This window comes from Ruditapes philippinarum, unplaced genomic scaffold, assembly GCF_026571515.1.
Source record: "Ruditapes philippinarum isolate M1 unplaced genomic scaffold, ASM2657151v2 ctg429_1_1_1_1, whole genome shotgun sequence".
NCBI classification, from domain to species: Eukaryota; Metazoa; Mollusca; class Bivalvia; order Venerida; family Veneridae; genus Ruditapes; species Ruditapes philippinarum.
In genome coordinates, this window is record NW_026855416.1 from 352,044 (window position 1) to 358,375 (window position 6,332).

At 30.9% G+C, this 6,332-nt stretch overlaps 1 long non-coding RNA gene across 1 annotated transcript; it reads right to left on the bottom strand.

Annotated features, from left to right (window-relative positions):
* Nucleotides 1-738: 738 nt before the first annotated feature.
* Nucleotides 739-4,864, bottom strand: LOC132743195 (uncharacterized). Its single transcript, XR_009627539.1, has 4 exons — nt 4,762-4,864; nt 4,362-4,459; nt 3,770-3,859; nt 739-1,285 (listed from the first exon to the last, which is right to left on the bottom strand). It is a non-coding gene; the product is annotated as an uncharacterized LOC132743195 (long non-coding RNA).
* Nucleotides 4,865-6,332: the final 1,468 nt, after the last annotated feature.

Genomic DNA, 6,332 nt, shown 5'->3' on the forward strand with positions numbered 1-6,332 from the left:
ACGTGAGGTCAAAACAAAAGTAACAGCCGATTATACACTTGTGTAATTCAGTGTCCTTCCTAGCAAATTTTGTAGAATGTTTTTCAAATTTGTATTTTGACGTCTTATTTGTGATATGCACGCTTCATAGCCTCTGATCCCCTTTCAAAAGTTCATTTGTTTTAGTCAGCCCATTGTATTCTCGTTAAGGGTAACATACGCCGCTTTTCATGGAATGGCACGAAATTGTCGCATTGAAGATATTATAATAACTGCCGTATAAACTCATCTGCGGATGTTACTAAATTCAAAGTTGCATCATTTTCATGTTTAAATGTTGAATTCTGCTTAAGCCTGTGCTAGGGGATGGGAACGGTAGTTTGCAGACAGTACGGTCCATAAACAGACTCAATCAAACCGAGCCTGAACAATTTCAATTTTTTTATTTTGGACTTTCTTTTGGGATTCTTATTGTCACTATTTTATACACTTTTCTTTTCTTATAGTTTACACAGCTTGTAGATTATACCTTTATACATGGTAATTTAACATTCATCTCACCATTAATCAAAGAACGCAGAGACTTGTATGCATCATCAATGTTTTCTTGTGATCCTAATCATTGTTCTAAACGAATTACTGTTGCTAAACAACTATCACACGCAAAAAACAACAGAAAATAACAAAAATAAAAAAGCAGCATTTTTGATATTTATGTATTTATTTTTTATTACAAAATATAACATAATTGGACGGAATGTAAATCATTATAATATAATACTGCATCACAGAGGTAGATTTATAGTTATACAATGATGAACTGTCATGTCAAACAACTGACATATCAATATTTACAAATAAATAAAAATGATTTTTCATGAAATAAATAAAATGATGAAATGACTATTGCTTTTTATATCACAATCATAGATTGCACCATAACATTTCAAATGAATCTTTCAAATATCATTGTAATGAACATTTAGTACGATAATGAGTTATTCAAAACGTATATCATACAAAAGAGAAATTTCTTAATAACATTAAGAATGCATAACAACATTAAGAATGTTATGCAAATAATGCTGTCGATGCCGTTAATCTTAGGAAACTTGGTTTGAATTACTGCATTCAGAAACATTTCCCTTTGCGTAAAATACGATCAATGGCATCTGGCTTATATCCTAGGACTTTGCGATTTTCACTACTGCACAAGACATCCTAATGAATTTGCGGTTTCACTTTCCAATTCAGCTGTAAGTATCTTCATACAAATTTCGCTCAAAATGACTTATCTGCCCGTCACCTGTAAAGAAAAAAACAGCATAGTTTTTATTTACTTACTAATACAGGTGACAAGCTTAGTATTATATTTTAGGATATGTGCTATACATAAGGGCATATTTTAAGCAACAGAAGCAATAGATAGTTTTGTCCATTGGCCAGTGAGAAACATTTTATAACCTATAATAGGACACCAAAAAAAGAAAAAGAAAAAAAGGTGCGATTTTGTGAAATAAAAGTCAAAGCAGTTCTGGAACATAATTGGCCTTTAAAACTTTAGCTATCATAGGTTATCACAGATTTTCTCAAATCTCCACACTTGCTTTTATAAGTCTGATTAAGTGATATCAAATACGTTAAATACTTTAGAAAACAAGAGCCCGGTTTGAGCCGGGTGATGCTCCCCGAATGGGTTTTGGACACAGGAAAGTTCACCTCTTGTAGTTTAAGAGTTATGTCCCTGGAGAAAGTTCAAAGTGCAATAATTCCAAAATTAGGCAAGGCAGAGTTGACAAGATTTTTCTAAAAGGGGAGATTTTTCAAAAATGAGGCTTAAGAGAGTTATGGTTCTTATGCACTGCACATCTACCCATTGAGATCTATTCACCTACAAAGTTTCATGTTGATATCTCTTATAGTTTTAAAGTTATGCCCCGGACAAGAATTTTCTATAAGGGGAAATAATTCAAAAACCCGTCAAAATAGAGTTATGGTTCTTTGACACTGCACTCCCCCTCGATGCCCTCTACCACTGTATGAAGTTTCAACAAATTATCTCCAAGGGTTTTCAAGTTATGTTCAGGACAAAGTTCAAAGTATTAAAATTAACAAAGGGCAATAACTCCAAAATTAGGACAAAAAGAGTTATTGTTCTTATGCACTGCACATCTATCCATTGAGATCTATTCACCTACAAAGTTTCATGTTGATATCTCTTAAAGTTTTAGAGTTATGCCCCGGACAAGATTTTTCTATAAGGGGAGATAATTCAAAAACCGGGCAAAATAGAGTTATGGTTCTTTGACACTGCACTCCCCCTCGATGCCCTCTACCACTGTATGAAGTTTCAACAAATTATCTCCAAGGGTTTTCAAGTTATGTTCCGGACAAAGTTCAAAGTATTAAAATTAACAAAGGGCAATAACTCCAAAATTAGGACAAAAAGAGTTATTGTTCTTATGCACTGCACATCTACCCATTGAGATCTATTCACCTACAAAGTTTCATGTTGATATCTCTTAAAGTTTTAGAGTTATGCCCCGGACAAGATTTTTCTATAAGGGGAGATAATTCAAAAACCGGGCAAAATAGAGTTATGGTTCTTTGACACTGCACTCCCCCTCGATGCCCTCTACCAGTGTATGAAGTTTCAACAAATTATCTCCAAGGGTTTTAAAGTTATGCTCCGGACAAGACAACGGACGGACAGACGGACAGACGGACGGACGGACAGACGGACAGACGGACATGGCGCCGACTATATGCTCCCCCGAAATTTTTCAGGGAGCATAATAAAACTGTCTCACCTTAAAAAATAGTAACACATTTTGGGAGTGTAGAATAATAATGCATATCAAATAACAAGAACAAATACATTTTTATCATCAAATAAATCTTCTTATCAAAATGAGTTTTTAATTGTGTCATTAATCACATTCGTTATTCTCATATTCAAATAAGTGGATAAATTGAGGATTTAAAATAACGCGCATCACCAACATTTGTTTTGACTGATCATCTTTTGTTTTCGCTTTCAATAATGTCACCTACACAGTGCATTTTTTTATCAAAGTGGGATACAACTTTCATTGATAGTAATGATATATATTATGTATCCTTTGTCTTGGGTCGACAGAAATTAACAATGCTGTACTAAAGCCATTAAAATACAGAGAGAATCATTTCAGGCTTCTAATATATATTGATAATTCAAGTGGACTGGTTTACAATGAGCATATTTTCCATAAATATTTCAAATATTGAGAAAAAAACAAAATTTATCAATTTGATAGTTTTATAAAATATTTCTTAAAACAATGTTTAGAAAGTGATTTAGTTTGAACATTAATATAACAAATAATTATATTGTATTCTTAAACATGTTATTATCTGCTATATAATAATATGTAATATGGGATTATGTTTTTCACACTTGCCAACAACAACTACATGTATATAATAATTATTTCAAGGTTTGCTGTTATGTCTGATACTAAATACTATTTACATAATTATATATAGAGTTTCACAGACCTTCCATCATAGACCAATATACTTTAAAATGTCAAATGGGAGTTCCATTTTCTAGCAGATTAGTAAAACTCCTGTGATTGGACATAATTGATGTTGTTAATTTATTTATAACTAGTATAATTTACACTACAATTATTTGCGCATTTGATATTGTATGAAAACTTTATAAACACAATGTTATTCTTCGATACATTGAATGAAAATATACTTATTTCAAATGGTAAGATAAAATAATTATAGAAGCAAATTTTACCATCAACATCAAACAGTCCGGCTACCCAGGTATCTAGCATCGCGTTTCTATGACGACAAAGATCAATCACCAAACTTGCTATGAAGGACACTGAAATAAAAAATCGACTATGTTACCGAATATTTTTAAATCAATAGATTATTTTAAAGGTAAATTCATTGGTGAAGTTAGGTAAAACTAAGTCCATGAGACATATAAATTATTGACCTTTAGAAAACTGTAAATTTTCAAACATTCATCTAACAGTAAATCTATGTCAACAGTAGGATTATTGCTCATTCCATATTGCAAAGATAAAAGGATTTTGTATTTCAAACTTAAGATTTACTTTTAAGTATAAATTACTATCATGAGTCTTTATGAAAATAGTGCCCTCGTTTATCAGTTAGAAAGTTTGTAAAATTTTGAAGTAACCTAAAAATCGTCAAACGTTAAATAACCAATCAATGGATATCTAAATTATAAATAAAAACAATAGCACTTTAAACCTCTCTTATTCGAAAAGAATATTAACTAATTAAGCAATACACCTGAAAAAATTCAGTAGAAGTCAGAAAATGGTAAATCATATTATTTGATAAAAGGTTCTTACATGTCATTCCACATAGCTTTTTCTTCATTGCTTTGTATAAATATTGTTTACCCTTGAATGTTCGACACAGTGCATGTCTGGCATAATGGTGAACAGACCTGAAAAAAATACATATGCTTAAATATTGGACTACATCTTTTTTTTTTAGTAATTAATCATTTTAATGTATGAAGACAATAAATGTATCAAATTAAATCAACCTTTCGTAAAATACAGACAATACTCGTGTTTAATTTACTTTTCATTTTTGTCAATTATTTGTGCAGTCATATATCATTTTTTTTAATATTTAAAGGGGTACCAAGTAAAAAGTTGAAACTTAATTATTAAGTTATTTCTACAAACAAAGCCATACTAAAAAAAGAAAAGATAAAAAAAATAAGATAGAAATAAAACTCACGGATAATCTGAACGAATGTCTCTTTTGTTTCGACTTTTAAGCTTTGTCTCATGTAAAATGGTACCTAAACTATTTGACCTTGTCTTCGCTAAATATAATGCAAATGTTTCACCTATAACAAGTCCTAGAATAACAAACACAGTGACCTTTACATTATCCGCAGTCATCATGATCTAGTAAATGACAACACGAGTAATTTCCAAAGTAAAACGAAAATCAGACTCTAGAACTTTCAAGTTGTTCGTACGCTTGCGTTACACATAACTCTCTTAGTCCTTTATCCACATAGAAATGAAATGCACCGAAAAAATGTTTAACTGTTAATCAACGTTAAAGAGGATTTATGATCATAACTCTTTTATCTTGAAAAGTACTACATAATAATTAACAATTAAATTTTAAATAAAGTATAAACAAATACACGCACTTGCTTTACAATCTTGAAATATCTTGTTTCAAATTTTTTTCTTTTAAAAAGTATTTTCATAATTATCACATCACAATTTGCATTTCAATAATAAAAATAATACTCAGTTTTCTGCAAACAACTTTAATACCTCCGAGCTGTGAGATTATTTTAATGTAACTTAATCACGATTACATACACCATCTCCTTTTTATAGCGAAAACCACAGTGCATCGTTAAATGTACACCTACAGCGTAATATGAATAAGCTTAAAAATTTACTCGTTTTCTTACATGTGTTTCAAGTAACGTTTTGGGTAATTTAGATGTCGTCACAAGGTGTCGAACTATTCCCCAGATTTGCCCTTCAATATATATTTTCATGAATTTAAAGTAAAGGAGTCTAAAAATATGATAAATGTTTAAAGTATTTTACTAGGCTTTTTGAAGTACTGGGTCTTTATACACTGATAGTCAGCTGGAGTAATTTGGTTATCATCTTTTATAATTTTAAAGATTATGAAAAATGTCATTTCAGGATTAAAACGGTGCGGCATAAAATAGCTTTTACGAATAAATTGGTTCTTGATTCTTTTTAGTATATATTTCCTCGTTACAACATTTTTATGAGACTAAGAAATACAAGTCTTCGAATGTAAACTTCACAGAAAATAAATGAGAACGGACTAAAGCCATCGTAAAAACGATATAATTTAATTTCATTTTAATAAGTCACTTAACAAAATCAATATAAAAATATGAACATATAGAAAAGGGAAGTTTCCCCAGAAGCAACGAAAAAAGCAAAAAATATATATCAAAGTCTTTTTTATGTGACTAAAATACACGGGCAATTTTGTGCAACGCAAACGTGCGAACAAGTGAAAACTTTCGTCACGAAAAATCGGCATCCGCAGCCGAAACTCGAACCTTGGGTCTCTTGATTACCGGTCCAGTATGCTAACCAGGATGTGTTTATGAGAGATATAGTAAAAAGGGTAAAAATGTAGTGGCTGCAATAAAAGTATTTCAAAATCATTTTGAAAATCCTACAATAGTATTACATACATCATGTACATGTAGTCATGTGTCATAGGGTTGAATTATTTGGTAAACGCATTATACACGTAATTAAATGATATATACACACTTACACGAACTAAAC